Consider the following 22,690-nt stretch of genomic DNA (forward strand, 5'->3'; position numbering starts at 1 on the left):
TTCTTCCCACGGTATGGTTTACCACGTGTTGTATATTCAGATAACGGCCAGCCTTTCTCATCCGAATTGATGAAACATGTTTCACTCTTGCTAGGATATCAGTGGAAATTTCATTGTGTCCGACACCCCGAGGCAGCAGGTCTCGTGGAACGACATAATCAACTTTTGAAAATCAGATTGTCTAAAATATGTCAGGAAAAAGGTGTTGACTGGATAGTAGCCTTACCAGTTGCACTATTTTACATGAGAATGGTAGCACACTCTCGAACAGGGCTATCCCCTTATGAGGTGATCTTTGGCAGACCACCGAATATGTGGGGGACGCCTATACCCCGTAAAATAACTGATGTTGACTGTAATATGCTGACAGATTACCTGGCTTCCTTGATGTCTGCACTACAATCTTGTCGTTCACAGGTAGCTGCAGCTTTTCCTGACAACACTGAGGTGAAACCCCATGACGTAATCCCAGGCGATTTCGTCCTTGTAAGGAATTTCGACCGAAAGACTCAGCTGGAGCCCAGGTGGAAGACTCCTAAGTTAGTCCTGCTGACGACAAGGACAGCCGTGAAGATCGAGGGCAGGAAGGGCTGGGTCCATTCCAGCCACATCAAGAAATTTCATGGACTTCCTTCAGATATAAACAGTCCTCCCCGTGTGTCTTCACCCATTGACTCAAAGCTACCTTTGGCTGAGGCCAGTAGCACGGACCTCTATAAACTGAAACTCAGATCCAGATCCAAGCTGTCGGACGATTTGATTGTTTAAGTCCTCTCCAAGGTGAAGCGGTTGAATCTGTCCCCGACATGTATCCCTTAGGTCTGAATCATGACCCATCCAGAACAATATTGAAACGACACGCTTACTGCAAATTACTGCGTAGCCACTGTATTGTGACTTTATTAATTTTGTTTTTCTTGAGTTTTATAATAATTACTGCAAGTATATTGTTGCATATGTATTATCCCGTTCCTAAACATGTTTTCAATGTAACTGATGAACATTCTTTTAGTGACCTACCCCCACATGAGTTGTCCTATAGACTTGCGCTGCGTAATAACACTTTCATTAGTATGTTACATCATTCCCATCAGACTAGTAATGCTACGAATTGTTGGGTGTGTGGCCGACTCCCTCCATATCAGAATAACAAAGGAGTTCTGCCTTTCTTTCCACATCCGTTCACACATAATGGCTCCTGTGGAGCATGGTTCAGTTTAATCAATTCTATAGATTCAGATGCAGCAGTTTATCAACACCATTGGATATGGGGAAATCTGAATATAGTGTTATACAAAGTCTGTTACCCTGACAAGGAGGGTCACCCCAGTAGAACAGGAACGGATCTAGAAAATGAAGTATATAGATTAGGTAATTTTACACCTAATCTCATGATTCTGAATGTCGAATCCGAAGTTGAGCTAATTTTGCCCACCATGTCAGTATTTCCAGTTAAGGGTGAATTATGTATAAGAAAAGTTGGTTCCATACATATGGGCCATAGCAAATGCACCATTACAGTAGAATTTAGTGATGAAGGCAAATCTTCATTTAGAGCTTCACGCCACTCCTACTTCATATGTGGTCAGACTGCATACATGGGTCTACCACCAGACTGGGATGGTACCTGTTACATAGCATTCCTTTTGCCACCTGTTTTCCTAGCTCCTCCTGATTATTATCGAAATGTTCATTTAGTACACAATAGAGAGCGAAGAGATCTCCCAGTTGTCGATTATACTGAGACGGCATGGGACAAGTATGTAGATTTCAATAAAGGTATTTTTCCATATATAGGTACAATTTCAAATAGTAAGCTGATACGTAGACTAACCAAGACTCTTGAAGCCGTAGTGAATGAGACTATAGCCGCCCTAGGCAATCTGACAGAGGAACAATCAGTGATGAGAATTGTTGTCCTTCAAAATCGGCTTGTCCTTGACGTCATCTTGGCCGATAGGGGCGGAGCTTGTAGGGTCATCGGATCAAGCTGCTGCGTATTCATACCAGAAAATTCGCCATCTGTATATAAAGCTATAACACGCCTTCATAAGATTGTGAGCCAGATACACGAGAATCCAGGCACTTGGACTTGGTCCGGGTGGTTTTGGAGTGTGATATCAGCCTGGGGATGGAGAGTTCTATCCTTCCTAGGTATTGGCCTTCTTATACTATTCAGTTGCTGTTTATGTCTGCAATGTGGACCAGCGATTTGTGGTTTGTGTGCCACATCGTGTATTCCACATCAAGGTTTTCGTTCAAAATCCCGGAAGAAGGAAGAAGAAGAAATGATGCTCCATGAGCAAATCGATGGATTAATGAAGATTGATGTTTCTTGACGGGCAAGTAGGGGACAAGGAGGGAATGTGGAAATGTGGATTTTCCTGATCAGTTATGTCCCCTATCTTGGACCCCAACGGTTCTATATGCATGTTACAAGCACATGTATGTTCCCTCCAGTTCCAGTTTCAAAGACGCAAACACATGTGCGTCCACCGTCAACATGTCCTCTGTCAGATCCGCCATTAATGGGCTGGATATTCGATTCCTAAGTATGAAAGGCCACCGACTTTATATGGCTAAGTTACTCCATTTTTACAGTTCAGGCGAAGTAGGCCCGATTCTGCCATTGAATTCTTTCCCTGCTCACTGCCTCTGACAAGCGTCAGCTTGAGCTCGCATCTGTATCCATGAACTTTGTCCTATTTCCTGTGCAGCTAACGGTGCCTGCCTCGGCCAGTTTCGCCTGCCTGCCAAGAAGCTGTATTTCACCTTCGAATTATCTACTTTGCTCTTCAGCCGATGCATTCCTGTCTAGTGATTTAGGTAAACATTTCCTTAGCTCTTGAGCAAAGGGCTCGGCTTCTCTGTCCCCATGCAAGTAATTCATAGCCCAGTTGCCATGGAAAGTTTTCTGCCTCTTGCATCTCATATAGACACTTAGACGCTTGTGCACGCACACACAGTCAGTATAGAATAGATTTTGTCCGAGAGTCCTTCCTTGTGGATAACATAGTTCTTTAAACATAGGATGTTAGATATGATTTGGGATTAGGTTGACTTGACCCCCCAGACTTTTCGTCTCCACATGTAGAGCTAAATGTCAAGTCCCCTTCACCCCCTAGTTGCACGTCAATTACACGTCATGCTGCTGCGCGCGCATCTCTGCCAAGTATTATCTTATAGATCCACCTATGCATGAAATCATAACCAATCATGTTCCTTTTTACTCCTAATTACGCCTAGTTTCGGTTACGTATTAGCAGTGTCGTTTCTCTTATCAATTGTTACGCCTTCTACATTTGTTTCATTGTAATGTATGTTCTATAAAAGCAATTTCCTGTCAATAAAATATCGTACTTCACTTCCTGAACCTTCATGGTGACGGAACCTGAAGGCCGCCACTCGAGTCGGCCATTTTGAATAAAGCCCATTCAGAAACCTCTTATACCACGGATTCTGCCTCTTATTATTCTGAGCTATTTTGTTTAAGATCCAGTATGAAATTCAGTCCAGGTAATATTTTATTTACCACAGCGTCTGAAAATACATAGTGATCTGACTAGAATTCAAGGTGAGTAGAGCTTTCGCACAGTGTCAAGGCATTGTTGGAGTGCTTATTTTTTGTGCAAAGACTGTTTTTTGCTTACCTTGCCCTAGAAATGTTTTTGGTGCTTGTGGTACTGTGATGGCAGCTCTGGGCTTAAGTTATTTAAGTGTTTGAAGAGTTGCAGAGGGGTTTTCGCTTCTCTGATTGTTTCATAGTCATTCTTAGGAATAAGTTATCCCATATACTTTTAGTGTATTTTATACGTTTACAGCTTTTATGCAAGAGAAATGCATCCTTGCAATAGTCACCTTTTGTCATTCACTCTGGGTATGGAGGCCTCTCAATCGGTGGATCTAAATTAGTAAAATTGCTGCCACAGTTTTCAGATTGCTGCAGCTTAATAGGTTTGCATGTGACAGCAGGTAATATCTTTTCATATATGTGGACCCCCCTCACCCCCGATGATATAAACAACCTACCTCTTCAAGCTTTAAGAAGGTGTTGCTAGGTAGCTGATGCTAGTTTTTTAGTTGTGGAATTTGTTTTAATGAATAAATGAAATTAAGGTGCCATTTATGTAAAGTTTCTCGGCGCTTATTAGTGTTTTTTTTCAAGGTATGTGAAGGTAATGCATACTTTGTAAGGTCAACTTTATTTTCTCACCCTGCACTGTTGCAGAGGATTGTTTGTTTCTCACCAGATGCAACCAATGAATGTTATTCATAGTGTTTCTGCTTTGAACAAGAAGTTGTTAAAATAGCGGGCTTTGTGAGCTGAACATCAATGGCGGAGATCTGTGTATAACCTGTAGTTCGTAAGTTTAAATGCTGACTGTCAACCCAAATGAAGTTGATAAAAGGACACCTTTCAAAATATTATTGTAATTGGATTTTTATAGCGCTTGTTATCCCTAACGAGGAGGCGAAGCGCCTATCTGAAAGCAATGGAGCAGAGCATCAAAGGGCTGAGAGGTTCCAGTCTTGGCGTTGGTTCAAGAGCCTGTGATCCTGGGCAAATCACTTAATCTCACAATGCATGTGAACTGAGGCTCATGTAAAGCGCTCCAATACCTTTAAGTCGAGTTTGCGCTATATTTTGACAACAGCAGAAGAATACACCAATAAGCAAAACACAAAGCCTTAACATAAAGAAAGATAAATAAAAAACAAAATGCGAGTTATGTAGGTGTACACTGTTCTACATGTATCCGCACGTATGTTTGCCCCCCTCGCAAAATATTTAAGATGTTTTGCATTATTCCAGAAAACAACCTTGACTTAAATATGCTCTCCTTCCCTGCGGTGTGCTTCATCTGTTGAAGTCTGCCAGCATGCATCCTTTCAAAATATTATTGTAATTGGATTTTTATAGCGCTTGTTATCCCTAACGAGGAGGCGAAGAGCCTATCTGAAAGCAATGGAGCAGAGCATCAAAGGGCTGGGAGGTTCCAGTCTTGGCGTTGGTTCAAGAGCCTGTGATCCTGGGCAAATCACTTAATCTCACAATGCATGTGAACTGAGGCTCATGTAAAGCGCTCCAATACCTTTAAGTCGAGTTTGCGCTATATTTTGAGAACAGCAGAAGAATACACCAATAAGCAAAACACAAAGCCTTAACATAAAGAAAGATAAATAAAAAACAAAATGCGAGTTATGTAGGTGTACACTGTAAAATCTACACGCGAGGAAGCCAAACGGGCCTAGTGAAAGCAGGGGAGCGAGCGCTGCATTTCATTAAAGTGATCGCAGACACGGCAATCAAGCAGGATGGCTCTGTCTCCCTTCACGCCCAGGGAGGAGGGAGATGCGAGCAGAGCATCAAAGGGCTGGGTGAGAAGGGAGGGGGGAATGCCAGCAACAGAGGAGCCCCCGAAAGTGAAAGTGATCGTGATTACGATCGCTACGGAGGAAAGACACATGGCGCTGCGCGCGTGCAAGTTCACGTGCACTGTAGCTTTAGGCCACGGCAGCACTTTGAAAAGCCCAGATATAAAATGTCTCTTCGAGCCTTTGGCTCGCGAGACCTAAAAAGGACTCCTTGCACAAAAAAGGACAGCCAAATGTCAATCTGAGGAGTTGCTTTCATCCAAATCATCATTTGCAGAAGGTTTCATGCTGCTAGAGCTGATATTCTTCTCCAAATTGAAACTTTTACATGTTTGAGGTCTCGAGCTTCACATTACTTCCGCCGGTTGTCGATGGCGTGTCCAAAATGACTTGATCGCGTTCTCTCGCTCCCTGTCGTGTTGGATATGACGTGTTCGGGGTCTCTTGCTCCTTTTCGCATTCGATATGACGTGCCCGCTTCGTCACGCTCTTGATCACGGTGGAGAATGACGTGTTCGAGATCTCAATCTTCTCATACTCTCGCGGTGCACGATCGGGAGAAGAAAGACGTGATCACACGACGAATGACGTGATCACGCGACAAATGACGTTAATGCGGGCGCGAACTTTCGCGAGACAGTGCAAATAGCTACCAACAATCCAACATCTCGTGGAGAATGCGACCGGATCGGGAAAACTTGTCGGCGAATGCGGGGATTCAGGTAAGGTGATCGCACGCATGCGAGAATGTATTTTTTTACAGCGTGAGCAAGAAAAAAATTACCGGTAAGATGCGGATTGCGGAAATTTTTACCTTTTCGCGCTTTCCGCGCAACGCGAAAAGGTTAAATTATCGCAATTTCCACCAGCGGAACGGAATTTTAGCCCAGGCCTATCTCACTCCTTGGACAAAAGTGGTGACAAATGCTGCATAGCCTCTCCCATTGGATTCTTTAGCCCGCTGTTCTACTGGTAGACTTGCAGAAAGTGGTCAGAGTAGGAGTTAACGCTCTCATCTTTTTCCTGTTTTGTATGTGTAATCTTATTCCAATCTACCTTTTCCTCCAGAATCTTTTCTTTTAAATATTTAACTACCGCTTGTTACTTCTCTTCAACCTCATCGGGGTTGCTCCTCTGCTGACCTGTGGGTGCGCTGTTGACTCCTGTCACTTGTCCCGCCTGGTGTGCCCTGTGCGCTGTGCGCCCTGCCCTGCTGACTCCTCCGTCCTCCGCCGCCGCAAGCACCAACAGCGGTCGCCGAGTGGGGACTAACTACATTTCCCAGCAGCCTGTGCGGCCGGAGACCCACCCACAACGTTTCCTGCGCCAGGAGGCGCTTCAAAATCCGGCACTTCTTCGGCAGAGCGGGTTGCTCCTCTGCTGACCTGTGGGTGCGCTGTTGACTCCTGTCACTTGTCCCGCCTGGTGTGCCCTGTGCACTGTGCGCCCTGCCCTGCCCTGCTGACTCCTCCGTCCTCCGCCGCCGCAAGCACCAACAGCGGTCGCCGAGTGGGGACTAACTACATTTCCCAGCAGCCTGTGCGGCCGGAGACCCGTCCACAACATTTCCCGCGCCAGGAGGCGCTTCAAAATCCGGCACTTCCTCGGCAGAGCGGGTTGCTCCTCTGCTGACCTGTGGGTGCGCTGTTGACTCCTGTCACTTGTCCCGCCTGGTGTGCCCTGTGCGCTGTGCGCCCTGCCCTGCTGACTCCTCCGTCCTCCGCCGCCGCAAGCACCAACAGCGGTCGCCGAGTGGGGACTAACTACATTTCCCAGCAGCCTGTGCGGCCGGAGACCCGCCCACAAAGTTTCCCGCGCCAGGAGGCGCTTCAAAATCCGGCACTTCCTCCGCGTCACGGGACGCGCGCGGGCAGTGCCGGGAGAAGCCCGGGACAAGGGCGGGACCGTCTGTGGCCGTCCGGGGCCGGAGGAGGCCGGGTCGGGCAACATCTCTTGGTCGTGAACTCTGGGTTAGTCTGGACTTTAATTCTCCACAGACATTGAGTCGTGTCTTTTATTTGTTTTATAGTATTCACCCATAAGCTATACATAGAGTGTTTTATCTTCTTATATTTGATAGCTCAGTATTTAGCTATTGTTTTTATAGGGGTTTCTATTAGTACTGCACCAGCTTGTCAGCCTCCACCCGAGATATGGGGAAACACACTAAATCCTCTTCGAGTCGTCCTATGACTAGACAACTAGCCAACTCGAATCCCCCGCTCCCAAGTCTGACAGCGATAGATAAAATGCTGCATAAAACAATTGGGGTGGTTACTACAGCCATTGAAAACACGGAAAGACGGCTGTCCATTACTCCTGCATTTACTATGGCTCCCCCACACGATGGTTCGGCTGATATGTCCACATACCAGGTGGATATGGAAGCTATGTCATCTATGCTGCCATCTTTTACCCATTTACCTTGTGCACAGGTGATTTTAGATGAGCCTGAGCTGACGGAAGTTGGTCCATTATCATCCTCCTTTGTTTCTATAGCGGCCCCTAAGAAGCAGGCAAAGTTAAAGAAAAATAAACAGAAAACTAAAAAAAGGACTTTAAATTCTGCCCCTCCTGCAGCTGTGCCTGCCCCTTCAGTCCTGGCTCAACACCCTCCTATTTCTAATCCACCGGTTTGGGCTTCTAACCTACTAATAGATCTACAGTCGCATATAGATCATTCCCTAAACCTTCTCCTAAAAACCCTGTCATCTAAAATAGACAGGTTGGTCTCCCTTATCAATACCAAAGGTATTGGGAAGCAGCAGCCAAATCATGATCCACTGCACAACTCTCGCAGTATGGAAGGTATTAGCACCCAAGCTATGATTAACAATCCTACTCCTCGGGGTCAGCCTAGTTCCCGCTCGCCCCCCACTCCCTCTACTTCAGCACAGCCTCTTCTGGCACCACCAATTGCCCCTCCTCCTTTTGCTGGTCCCCCTATACCCCTGAATGTCCCCCGAGTCTCTATTGTCTCATCAGCTTGTGATCAGCTCCAGAGTAATAAGGATCATAGCTCACGGAGCTCTGGTGGGGGTAGGCCTCTCCCTAATATGGGTGGGAACTTAGCCTCTTGGAACCTGACTGATCCCGCTCCACTTGTACAGCTCCCCCCCGAGTCAGCTCCGTATGTGATCGTGCTTACAGGAGTTCCTCCTTTATCTAATGCCAAGGGGGAAACTTGCCATGAACTAAAAAACAAAGTCACCCATTGGTTGTCTAAAAATAGACCATTGAATGGAGTTGGCAGAGGGGAAATCCTGTTTGTTCGCAGGGTTAGCTGGCTAGGGACTCGCCCAAAGGACATCAGTGGGGATTGTGTTTTGATTAATTTCAGGGACCCCAGAGTAGTGGGACACATACTGGATCTGGGTGGGAAGTTTAAACTAGGTTCCATTGATACTTCTCATTTGGGGTATTTTTATTCCTATCCCAATGTTCTGAATCCTGTGGAACTTCCATACTCTCACTAAGCTCCTCATAATTCCTATTTTAATATCCCGGTTGCCAACCGTTTTGATGTGCTTGGTTCCGTGGATTGACCATCATCCCGGAGGCATATCAAGGGTAGGCACATGCACACGGAGGGGAGCCCTGGTAGAGAGGACCATGGTGTGGTGATGGATTTCTCCTTGGCTGCACCTGGTATCGGGAGAGGATTTACTCCCTCCCTTTTTTTCCATCTGAATAACAGTTCTACGGAAGGACACCCTGAGTTGTGCCCCCCTGTACTTACTGCTCCCCATGAGTCCCCTACTTCTCTCCCCTTGGTGGCCAGTTCCTGTCGTACACCCTCACGTAGACCACTAGAAGGGTCCTGGAATGTGGCTGGACTGGAGTCCAAACTCTCTGACCCTGAGTGGGGAGAGTTAATGGACAATTTTGATATTTGTCTATTTCAAGAAACTTGGCTTCGGTACAGTCCAGTGAGGGTGGGTTACGCAGCTTTTTTTACTCCCGCGGTCCAAGGCACCAGGGGCAGACCTTCGGGGGGGTTAGCTATTTGGGTTGCAACTCATTTAGGTTGCTCTGCTAAGTCTATAGACACAAAGTCCCCTGATATCTTGTGCCTGCTACTTACCTTCCCTGCCGGATACTCGCTGGTAGTACTAAATGTCTATCTGCGTCCTTATCCGGCACAGCTGGGTTTGTCGATTTTGGGGGCTTTAGATGAGGTACTACACTCCCTTCCTCCTGCGTCCCACAAACTACTAGGTGCGGATTTTAACTGTCACTATGAACCCCTCCCTGGGATCCCTCCTCCTACTTGCGATGAGGACGAAAATTATAAAATCCCAGATCTTACCATCTACCTGGCCAAGCGTCTTCTTCCACTAGCCCTTGAGATCAATAAGCTAGCCATTGAACACTCCTTGAGGGCCTGCATTGGTAGATTGCGCCCTGATGTACCGGGAGCTTTCACCTTCAATAGACCCGGGAGTTGCTCGACTATCGACTATATTTTGGTGAACGTGGAATTTTGGGGCTATTTAGCAGCATTTTCTGTTATCCCGCGGGTAGATAGCGATCATAACTTATTATCATTGGAATTGGTAAATAATATTGGTGGTAGTGCAGGCCCACACGGCCTGACACCACCTAATAGCGAGAACTTGGTCCTAGCTGCAGGAGGTAGACGGATTAGGTGGGCAAGGGTTGTGACCGATGAAATAAAGCTTGCAGCTTTATATAGTAGTGACACTCGTGTCCCTGGAGGCGGTTTCCCTCCTATTGAGCCCCAAGTGGGAGATTGAGCAGAACCACCTCCTAGATTTCCAAAACATCCATAAGGAACTCCTCGGCGGCCTGGTTGTTTTTTTTTACAGTGCATCTGTCCCAAGGCCAAGGGCCTCAAGGCCTGAGCATTGGTACAATTGTTCGTGTAGGCTGGCCAAGACTGCCCTGATTAAGGAGATAAAAAATGGTACACTGTCTAGTATCCAGGCTGCGAGGGCCTTCTATAAAAATCTGATTAAGGAGGCAAAATCTGAGTGGGAGGACCTCAGGTGGCAAAACATGAAACAAGCACTAGCAGATCATGACCCGAGGGCCTTCTGGAACATTGTTCGAACTGGGACGGTAGCTTCCAGCCCCGCTATCCTTCCCAACCTCAGTGAGGAGGTCTGGCTCGCCCACTTTAAACCCCTATATTCTCTTAGTGACTCTAGGGGAGGATCTGATCTGGTAACCCCGCCTAATGTTATTCTAATGAACCTGATGGACCAAGAAGATTCTGTGAGTCGATCTTTCTCCCTCTCAGAAATAGAGTTGGCCCTTAGCACCTTAGCTGTAGGGAAGGCTCCGGGGCTTGACAGGATCCCTGGTGATCTGTATAGAAGTGAATTAAAAATTTGGGCCCCCTACATTTTGGTATACTTTAATGCCATTCTGCTGGGCCTTGAGATCCCGGATACCTGGTTGGGATCAGAAATTATACCCATTCATAAGAAATCTTCCCCCCTGGACCCAGCTAATTATCGCCCCATAAGTTTGATTGACGTCTTACAGAAGCTGTTTGCCCGAGTCCTTTTAACAAGGCTGCAGTCCTGGATGGAGGACCATCAAATTCTAACCTCGCTCCAGGCAGGGTTTCGAGCAAAGGTCTCTACCATTGACCAATTGTTTAGGCTTCAGTTGATTCACTGGAAGACAGTCATCATGGGTGCCGGTAATCTCTACTTGATCTTTGTGGACCTTCGATCCGCATTTGATACGGTCCAAAGGGAAAAATTATGGATTCTGTTATTAGAGATGGGTGTTCCCCCTACCGTTGTCATCTATTTAAACGCCTACACCAAGGCACTTATGCAAGGGTGAGATTTGGGAGATGTGGGGAAATTTCATGGCCATTTCCGGTTGAAAAGGGTGTGCGGCAGGGTTGTGTCCTGGCCCCCACCCTTTTCTCCCTTTTTATTAACGGGATGATTGAGCATCTCCTGCGCGCCGCTAACTTAGATTCCCCTATCCTTGCGGGGCGTAGGATACCGGCCCTAATGTTCGCGGATGACACGCTCTTGTTATCTAAATCCTTCATGGGCGTCCAGCATACATTGGAGGCCTTTTGCTCTTTCTGCAAAAAGAGGGATCTGGAACTGAACCTATCTAAAACAAAATTTATGGTTTTCAGCTCCAAGTCAATCAACTGTCCTCACCCCAAGATGGGAGATGTAGAGTTAGATAGGGTCTCTATCTTTGATTATTTGGGGGTGACCCTCAATGTCAAAATGAAATGGGGGTCTCATATGGCGAAGGCAAACTTGAAGCTAGCACAATCAGTGGGGGATTTACTGAAGGTCTTTAATAACACTTCTTCCAAACCGCTGGGCCCCCCCATGGAAATTTACAAATCCCAAGCAAGAGGGGGCGCGCTATATGGCGCTGAGCTTTGGGGGCATTCTACTTCTGCTTCTCTATCGGTAATTGAGAATTCCTTTATCAGGCGACTGCTGAAATTACCTGTAAGCACCCCCTTAATCCCCTTGAGATGGGATTTAGGTTTAGTTCCTATAGAAGAAATTGCCCGGAATCGCCCCCTCCTGTTCTGGAGACGACTCTGGTCAACACCTGAGCTCGCAAGCTATAGGCATGACCTGGGTGACGTTCTGGCAAGGGGAAATCTGGAAAAAATCCCTTGGTTAACTTATGTTAAGACCCTTTGTTATTCCATAGGGAAGGGGGACCTTTGGTCCGCCCCGGAAGAGACAAGTCGCACACTATCTAAGAAATCTTTGAGTGAGGCCCTGTATTTGTATCAGAAGGAAATTTTATTACATTCTTCTCTGGGTAGGCTCACTGACACCTTCCTGGACATTAAGTTCAGCCCCCAGTACGAAACCTTCTTGGATGTTATCCAACCCCCCTTGGCAAAGAAACTTTACATTCAGTTTCGACACAGCTCTCTACCTCTGAGGGCTTTTACATGTAGATGGCCTAACGTATCTGATCGATCAAGCACGTGTCCTGTATGTACTGATATTCGTGAAACAGAGATGCATGTCGTTCTTTTTTGCCCCCTTTATATCAAGGCTAGGAAGAAGTGGATCATTCAGCTCTGTAAGTCGAGGGGCCTTAGGGACTACCAGGTAGTGTTTAGAATTTTGAAGTATGACATCACCCCATTGATAGTGTTTGCGATGGCCAAATATCTTCTTTCTATGTGGTTCACCAGGTCCAAAAAATGCCTTCTGCCCTACAACCCTCTTGATTGCAGTATTACTATCATTGACATTATAGAATCTTGTGGTGTAGTGAGATCACTTTGGGCTTTGGTCACAGCTCTGACAAATTTGCTTCCTGTGGAAATAATTTGTTCACATTTCTCTGTGCAATTTTTTTTGTATTAAAATTGTAATGCTTTTATGGATTACACTCTACTTAATGTTGATTTAATCATGTTTTATCGTACAGAATTATTTATGTCTTTTTATGGCATCATACCGAAATAAAAGCTTTTGACTGACTGACTAACCTCATCGCCTGGAACTCCTCCCTTTCCCCTCTCTGGCTCACATTTTGGCCACTCCACTTTCCTTTTGCATTCTTCCCACAGATCCCTTGGCACAATTATATGAAATAATGTGTCAAAATCTCTCCATAACAACCCTCCCAAAACTGCCATTCTGTCTAGGTCTGCGTACCATTTCCTTTGTTCTTCGGAAGTCTTTCGTGAAGCACATAATGTCTTGTCTGGACCAGGGGACATGGACATATGCCAAATCATTGTCGCCACTACCTGGTGGAAGTGGTACTTCTCTCAGGGGCATAATGAATGTGGGTGGGGCTGATTCTGCAGGGGCTGGAGTTCCTGTATAAGGTGTGAGGGTCTGTACTACTTCTAACACTGCAAACGTTTGCAACAGCTTTTTCCATTGCTGTAGTTTGTCTACTGCATATGTTAGTGTGTCCTTCATTTTGTCCATTAGCTGTGCTCGTGCCAACGATAGCACCCTTTCTAAGTATTGTCTGTTCTGGTGTCTGCTAATGTATCTACTGGTAATGTTCCGTCCACCATCTGGTGTAAGAAAGTCTGACATTTACTGATGTCTGATTTTAGCAGTACCCTTGGCACTGTGGGTGATTGCTGTGGGGATGATGTGGCACTATTTGTTTTACGAGGCTGTCTCACCTGGCCTTTGGTGGAGGCTGCTTAGTCCATTCTAGAGCCTGCTCTATTGTTGTGATATCATGGGCTGTCTGTAGTGCATATGTACAAGCGTCCCATATGCCATTTACTCATTGCCAGACGTTCGTCTGCTGATGTCTCTTGGAACTGTTGCAGCCATGCGCGGTCTATTAATTTAGGTGGCCTTCTCGCTCTGTGTACCCATTGAGCCAGCAGCTGTCTTTTCTTATCACAAAATTTGTTGGCAGCGTGGACAGCTTCTGTCCTCATTAGCCGCAAGATGGCAACATCTTGGACGGTGTCCAAGTCTATTTTAGTAGCCTCTTCGTTGAGAAGCTTGTGTGTTAAAGCTATAGCAGCTGTCTACTGTTCTTGAGTTAGCTCAGTAGGTGGTGGCAGGGAATCAGAGGGTGCAGTGTCACCTTCTGTTTTGGGAGGTTGTGGTACACCTCTAATTCTCCCCATCAAAAGGTCCTCAAGTAATGAGTCCTCCTCTCCCCCTCCCTCCTTTTTGTCTTTATTTTCGTAATCAACCGGGATGCATGGGTATACCCCCACCACATCCATTTGCACCTTCCTCCAATTCTTTTTGACTTTCTGTTTTGCCATCTCATGTAGCATTCTATTCTTAACGTCCAACAACTCTTTGTGCACTCTCGACTTGACGTCATTAGTTGCGCGCATGTCACGCAGAAACAAGTCCCACTGGAAAAACGGTTCCCACTCGGCCGGCATTATCTTTTTACCTTTCAATCTTAACATCTGTCTTAGATGCGACAACTTGTTTATGTCGTATGTCCCATTACACAGGAACTGTAAGTCAGGTCTCTTAGCTGTCAAGTCATGCCATTTATGTCTTAATAGAATGGAACGTAGTCCTTGGCGTAAAGCTATATGGTATGCCGGCGAGTCCCTTGGTGGAGCTGGCTGACTGCTATTTAATAATTTTTTTTACTTAGACATGTTCCCATGGTGAAATTGAGTAGGTGTGAAGTGCAAGGCAGTGCAAGCGCTAACCCTTGCTGCTTTGCGACAACCGTTCAGATATGCTAGACAGATGGAATGGGATGTTGCGCTATAATGCATATAAACAATACAATGGGTGGACGAACGTTATCATGTGCTTTTCAGCCAGGCTTCAACTTTTCGCAATAGCAAAGGAAGCCATTTGTCAGACAATCAGACAGTTCAATTGATACGTGTTCACAAAAGCGTTCACAAGTTGGAAAGAGACAACGTCCCCGGGTGCTGCGTTAACTTTAACTGGCGCTCCGTGGACAGAAATGAAGTGGGCAGGAAAGTATTTAGAAGAAAGATCACTATCTCCGCCCCCTTCCAGTCTCCCAGAGTTCCCTTAGGTTGGTGGGTAGGGGCGGCGAGACGGGGTTGAAGATCCTATGGATGGTTCAAAGGGGTCTATTCATTCAAATAAACAGAGCAGAACTGGTGAACTTCTGGATGCAGTTCAGGCAAACACAGGAAACACAAAAGCATCACTTTTCACCCTGCAAAGCAGAGCTGTTTATGAGAAGTGATGTGAGCAGGTGGTGTGTGGGTGTGCTAATCCCAGAATATCAACAGTGGAAACAGGAGAAATATTATTGGTATTTCAGAGGACATAAGGAATAGAACGCAGGTATTATACAGTATAGGGCAAAGAGAAGTAAGTCTAGCCAGTGCATTGGGGCTGGGTGGGAATATTAAGAGACATTAGGTGTGGTGGTAAATAATATTTGAGGGTCGCTAAGTTGGTTGTCAGGTAGGTAGCAGCGTCAATATGTCAGTCACGTAGCATCACAATACCCAAATAAAAGAATAACCTGACAAGTACTGGAAGCACCCGACATCCTAACTGTATTTAACCACAATGTATGAGAGGCACATAACAATGACACAATAGAAAAATGCGGTAAAACCCACTATTATAGATAATAGAACAACGGACACTCCCTCCTCTTTGTGGCTAGGAATTTCCCTAGGCACAACTGGAGACCGCCCTGGGCGTCCACCTGGAGGCTGCCAGCTGCGCTGTTGCGAGTCTATGTGACCCAACTGTGCATCCATGAAAGCAGATATATTTTGTCAGGCTCTGTTGGGAGGGGAGTTGGCTGGACCGGTGTCTGAGCTCATTAAAACTAAAAATTTGTGGACCTAAAGAAGAATTAGTTGCAACGTGAAAGAGCAGCCTAGCCGGCCACAAAACATATAATATCGTTCCTGCACATGAACTGTGCAGCCGCAGGGGTGCTTTTATCGCAACCACCTGTATCTGGGGAGCAAAACCACCACATCCCTGAACCGGGTGGCAACCTGCTACAACCCAACCTGGAGGGGGGAAATCCTCAATCAAAACTCACTGGTGGAGGCTGAATCTGACAAAGCCTACCGACCTCTTCGGGAGTCAATGGGAAGAAGCCATAACTGTCCACCACCCCCATGGGCCGAGGACTCTCTGCAGGCAAGTCAGGGGAAGCAGAAGTTTGCCCTCCTAGGTACACTTCCAGCCAAGCGCAGCTCGTCACCAGGGAGTCACTGCCTGCAGGGAAAGTGTGAAGGGGCACCTTCCCCGGCCAAACGGGGTGGGGAGGAGGACCAGATACTAAAATGGAGAGCAAAAATGTATATCAGACAATGTTTGGCAGTGATTGGCAGCAATGTCAGAGGTCAAAAACTAGGGGTGGGCGGAATTTGCGAAAGTGACTTTCGCAAATTATCGCGAAAATTTTAAAAATCTTCGCAAACAAGCGGAAATATCGCGAAGATGCAGAAGTTTTTTTCCTGCCTGTTCGGGGTATTTTCTGCGTGGTCGCGGCTCGCCAACTTATCCATGCGGTTGCTCGCGGGCGCGGCCATCTTGTTTTCACTCTTCCCGCGGTGCATGATCGCGAGAAGAAAGACGTGATCGCGCGACCAATAACATTACTGCGGGCGCGAACTGTCGCGAGACAGCGCAAATGGCTACCAGCAATCCAAAATCTCGTGGAGAACGTGACCGGATCGGGAAAACTTGTCAGCGAACGCGGGGATTCAGGTAAGGCGATCGCGCGCGCGCTAGAATGTATTATTTTACAGCGCGAGCAAGAAACAAATTATCGCTAAGCTGCGGAATGCGGAAATTTTGACATTTTCGCGCTCTCCGCGGAACGCGAAAATGTCAAATTATCGCAATTTCCGCGAGCGGAACGGAAATTTAGCCCAGGCCTATCAAAAACCACATACAGAGCAGAAAAGGAGGCACTGTCATCACTAAAGAACATGCGCTAAATAGAAACAGAGGCGCAGTCTTCAGCTGAATGATGACAGACCGCAAAATATATTATGAGCGCGACATAGAGGAAACAGAAGAAAGTGATAAGAACAGCCACTATAAAAGGCATGTTATATGGAAAGTAAGAGATGTAGATATCACCAGGACACAGGCATACCGTCCCGTGCATAAGAAGGGATCAAAAGATCAAGGGCGGGAGAGAAGAACGCAATAGAAACTTCATAGGCGAAAGCCATACAAATGTGCTGGGAGAGAGACAGATAGCAGGAGCCAGAGATATGACAAAGTCAACTTACGGGCGTCCAGGCCTCCAGCCGCCGAGGGAGTGGAGGGGAGAGAAGAGAATTGGAAGAGCTATCAAACCTCAGGTCTCCGAACTCCGATTGTAGCCGAGGTCCCAGCTGCCAGTAGCTGTTGTAGTCGTCAGTGATCCAGGGGCCGCATTCTCACACCAAATGTAGGAGCTGAAGTAAGAAATAATAAATAATACCAAGAATACAAATCTCTGTCAGCACTAAAGATAGCAAAGTTTATTGGGGACCAAGCAACAACGTATTAACGTGCGGCACGGAGACATCAGCAAAGTCACTGAATGTACGAAGATGTGATGTTGGTAACAGCTTTTATAGGTCAAAACCACAAAGGACACAGCATCATAACATACGTAGCACAAATTAAGCTTAGGCCATTAGACCAATTAGCACAGCCCTAAGCTGTGTTATACCTTTTAAGGTCTGAAATATACTGTTGCTGACCACGTATCTCAAGTGGAGAGTCTTGGGGACTTTCCACTGTAATGCAATCTATCAGACTTCCAGTTAATAATTGCAACATGATAGAAAGGTCCAGAAATATTGCAAAATATGCTATGCTGAAATGCCTGTGTCCAAGCGTACATCTTCCTCTGACAAGTATCTGTGTTGAGCAAGCCTTGCGTCACCAAACCAGCCTTTCTGAAGAAACTGGAAAGGTACAACCACTTTCGTGCAGTGATTTTTATGTTAACTTAATAGGACCTAAAGCTTACTGCATTTCGTATCACATACGAAAGATGGCTTCTACATCACGAACGCAAATATGTGCAAAAGGTTATTGTAAAATGTTATTGTGCAGAAGAGGGCAATGTAAGGAAATGTGCAGTGTTGCTACATGGGCCTGGCTCAGGCAAATAACAGGACATTTGTGGCTCCCTGTAACTTTCCATTACATAAATATGAGGAAAATTCATTTTTTTTGTCAAAGTTTGAGGTTTGCAAGGGATTGTGGGTAAAACAAACTATTGAGAACCATGCAAGTCACCCCATCCTGGATTCCACTAGGTGTCTAGATTTAAAAATGTCAAGGTTTGATAGTTTTCCCTACGTGCCGGATGAGCTAGGGCCCAAAATCCACAGCTACAAAGTTTGGAAAAAAAAGTTCAGTTTTGAGTAGAAACTGTGATGTATCCATGTTGCGTTTTAGGCTGTTTCCTGTTGCAGAAACTAGGTCTAGTCACACAAGTGAGGTACCATTTTTATCAGAAAACTTAGGGGATTGCTGGGTGGAAAGTAATTTGTGGCTCCCCATAGATCCAGAATTTTCCATTAAAGTAATGTGAGGAAAATGTGTTTTTTAAGTCAAAGTTAAGATGTGTAAGGGATTCTGGGTAAAACAACCTAGTGACAACTAGGGGTGGGCGGAATTTGCGTAGTCGCGCTACGCAAAGCTCTGCGAAACGGTAAAACATCTCCGCGAGCATGCAAACGTTTCATGAATACACGGAACAAGCAATGCTTTTTTCCTGTTCGCGAATGCTGTTTGCGTTCTCGGGGAGAAATATCTCGCGAACACGCATTTTGAAAGCGCGAACAAGCAAAATATTCCGTGAAGCTGTGGATCGCGGAATTTTTGGCAATTCTGCGTTCTCTGAGGAACGCGAAATTACCCAAATTTCGCAAATTCCGCAAGCGGAACGGAATTTACCGCCCAGGCCTAGTGACAACCAGGCAGGTCACCCCATTCTGGATTCCCCAGGTGTCTAGTTTTCAAACATGTATAGGTTTGCTAGGTTTCCCAAGGTACCAGCTGAGCGAGGGTCCAAATTCCACAGCTATAAACTTTGCAAAAATATGGGTCCTGTTTTAAGTGAAAAAATGTGATGTATTCATGTTACGTTTTGGGATGTTTCCTGTCACGGCCACTAGGTCTACACACACCAGTGAGTTGACATTTGTATCAGAAGATTTACAGAAATGCTGGGTTACAAGAACTTTGTGGCTCCCCACAGATTTCAGAACTTTCCATCATGGAAATGTGAGTAATATATGTTTTAGTCAGCTATTGGTTCTGGGTACCTTGAGTTCTTGGAAAATCCACAAGTCCTATATACATCCCCGCAACCAGACGGTCTAACAGATGGAATGGGATATTGCTTTTGTGAATCAGCCATTGTGACAAGAACTCACAAATGAAAACGTTGTCACCAATGACTTTTTTTCTACACATTTTCAATATTGTTTTTAACTCAACACTTAATTTGGTAAAAACTTGAAGGATGTACACAAATGACCCCTTGCTGAATTTAGAATTTTTGGCAGTTAACAGAAATGTATAGTTGTTGAGATCCATTATGGGTTTAACACCCATTTCCACCACAAACTAGAATGAGGTTAAAAGCTCAAAAAATAGGAAAAATGGGCTATCTCCCAGTAAAATCCAAAACTGTGATAAAAAAGTTGCTTTTCGAATTGAAGTCAGCCTGCTCCTGAAAGCTGGTAAGATGGTGATTTTAATAGCACACAACGTTTGTTGAGGCCATTTGCAGGAGAAAAAAACAGACTTTCTTTTGCAGCGCTTTTTTACCCTTTTACCCACCAAAAACAAAATTTAGATCATTTTGGCTAATTTCTTGGCCCCCTCCAGGGGAATCCACAAACCCTGCATACCTTTAGAATCCCCAGGACACAAAACAGGATAGAGAGCCTTTGTGAAAAAAGTTATGGAGGCCTAAGTGTGAACTGTTTTGAAAAGCTAAAAAAAGGCTTAGCACGGGGGGGTGGGGAGGCCTAGCAGCGAAATGGTGAATGAATGTGATGACAAGACACCAGCACAGGAGAGAAATAGAAGTCACTGGCAAGCCTTTAATGAATGGAAATTCATGTTGCTGCGGCCTGGGTAAATGTTAAGCTAACTTGCATCAAAATGGATTCCAAACAAGTGCAGTTAACATCAATAAACAAAGGGACACATCTCAGATATATGTGTGGCTCTTACTTAATAAATGAAGCCACCTTCTGTTGATAAATTAATACATTGCACATGGATTAATATTGTTAGGCTATAACGTGCATATAACGCACAAGTGCATAAGGCACTAAAATTATGGTGGACCAATTGATAGTTAGACTGTTTAATAAACAGACTAAATACACAAATTGCCTCAATCTTAGGAGATAAACTAGTAAAAAATGCACATCAGCATATTGATCTTATAGGGCATTAGAGAGTCATGGGGTCACAGTTAAGGAAATAAGGATTACTTTAGGCTACTTTCGAAATTTTGCATGTGAGTCTTTAACTTCATTTAGAAATGTTATCAACTTCTTTCATCTCTGCTGACGATAAACAAATACATCTGGGTATCGGCAGCAGAGGTGATAAGAGAAGCTGAAAGCAAAGGAGAGATCTCCAATGGATCGAGTGTAGAAAGAGCAAGAAAGTATACCCAAGGTACTTCAACCGGCAAGGGACAAAACTTTGAGAGTGAAGAACATCATAGGACGGACTAAAGTACATAAGAAACATAAAATAATTAGCATTATATGGGAAGGAGGAAAAGCGTAAGGAATAACAGATAATAAAATACAGCACACACTACAAAGTTAGTAGACTCCTAGAAAGATGCCCATAATGCCATAAAAACTGCCATTTGACTCAGAAATATAAAAAACATTCTTCATTGTGGCCAATTGAACACTCCTTGAGCCGAATATGATACATCAACGATGATCATTTTCACAATGACCTGAGAAACAGGGTTCACTCAAGTAGCAAGCCACACTAGTCACCTCCTGCTGGATTGTCCTAGGTGTCTAGTGTTTCAAAAATGTTCAGGTTTGATAAGATTCCCTAGGCACGGGCTGAGCTTGGACTCAAAATCCAAAGCTACACACTGCAAAAAATGAGTCAGTTTTGAGTGGACAAATTTGATGTAGCCCTGTTGCGTTTTGGGACATTTCCTGTTGCAGGCACTGGGTCTACCCACACAAGTGAGGTACCATTTGTATCAGAAGACTTCAGGGACTACTGGTTGGAAGGTAGACTGGGCCCCAACAGGTTCCAGAACTTTCCATTACAATAATGTGACTTCAATGTGTTTTTAGTCAAAGTCTGACGTTTGTAAGGGATTCTGGATAAAATAAACTGGAGAGAGTCAGGCAAGTCAACCCATTCTGCATTCCTCCAGGTATCTAATGTTCAAAATTGTACAGTTTTTCCAGGTTTTCCTAGGTGTTTGCTGAGCGAGGGCCCAAAATCCACAGCTAGGCACTTTGTAAAAGAACTTATGGTTTCAGTGAAAAAATGTGATGTGTTCATGTTGAGTTTTGGTGCCTTTCCTGTTGCGGGTAATAGCTCGACACACACAAGCAAGGTACCATTTTTATCGGGAGACTTAGGACAATACAGAATTGTAGAACAGGTGTTATTACCTATATTTTCTCTCTGTATTTCTGCCATCCAAATGTAAGCCAGTGTATAAAAAAGAAAGAAGACATTTCGAGAAATGCCCTCTAACTGACATGCTAGCATGGAACCTATAAATTGGGAGATGTGCAAATAACCACTTCCCCTCAACTCCATATCTTTTTTTTTTTTTTACAGAGTTTTATATAGCGCTAACTTGTCCCGGTATCGGGTATCAGAGCGCTTTACATAGCACCAGTTGCGCTACCTGAGGACACATTCATTTTCGTTAGGCACAGGGAGATTAAGTGATTTGACCAGAATCACAGAATGTTCAGCGTCATTGCCAAGATTCGAACCCGGTTTCCCATATTCAAGGTCGACCGGCCTAGCCGTTAGGCCAACTCCTCTCTTTTCAGAAATACACAGGTTTCCTTGATATCTATTTTTCACTTTTATATTTTACCGTATGAATTGCTCTATACTCGGTACACAATGAAAAACCATTGCAGGGTGCAGCTCAGGTATTGACTCTGGGTACCTTGAGTTCTTGCAAAGCCCACAAACCCTACATATCCCCACAACCAGAATGGTCTAGCTGATGTAATGGGATATTGGTTTTGTAAATCGGCCATCATGACAAGAGGTTGCAAATGAAAACGTCACAAACGAATATTTGTTTTATTTTTATTTTAACACGTAGGCGCATATGTACAACAGAATGACACAGCATGGTGTTAAGCAAAACTTGCTAACGCCACGCTCCACCATTCTGAAAATGCAGGGATGCACCCCTGCGTTTCCCCTAGCACGGGCGCTAAATTAAGCTGCCTAGTGCCAACGCAGACACCCTTGCACTATAGTGCACGGGTGCCTGCATTGGGGTGAATGATTGTTTATGAGAAGGAAGGTGTCCCTTCCTGCACATAAAAAATCACAAATGGTGGTTTCTAACTCCTATGTGTGCTGCATTGTGCATCACAAATAGAATTTGCAAATTGTCATTTTTTATAATGATTGTTTATGTGCAGGAAGGGACAGCTTACCGCACATAAACAACCATTTATGGCGTTTTGCTGTTTCTATATGTGCTGCACAATGCAGCACATATAGAAACAGCAACAACGAGGAGGAATAAAGCATTTTTCCGCGTTTCTTCATGTTAAGACCAGGTTTTCCCTTGTCCAAATTTTGGGGCTAACACACATTTAAGCCACCCTTGTAAATATAGGGCAACGCCAAAATCAATCTGTGATGCG

This window comes from Triturus cristatus, chromosome 5_1 (assembly GCF_964204655.1).
Source record: "Triturus cristatus chromosome 5_1, aTriCri1.1, whole genome shotgun sequence".
In the NCBI taxonomy this organism is placed as follows: domain Eukaryota; kingdom Metazoa; phylum Chordata; class Amphibia; order Caudata; family Salamandridae; genus Triturus; species Triturus cristatus.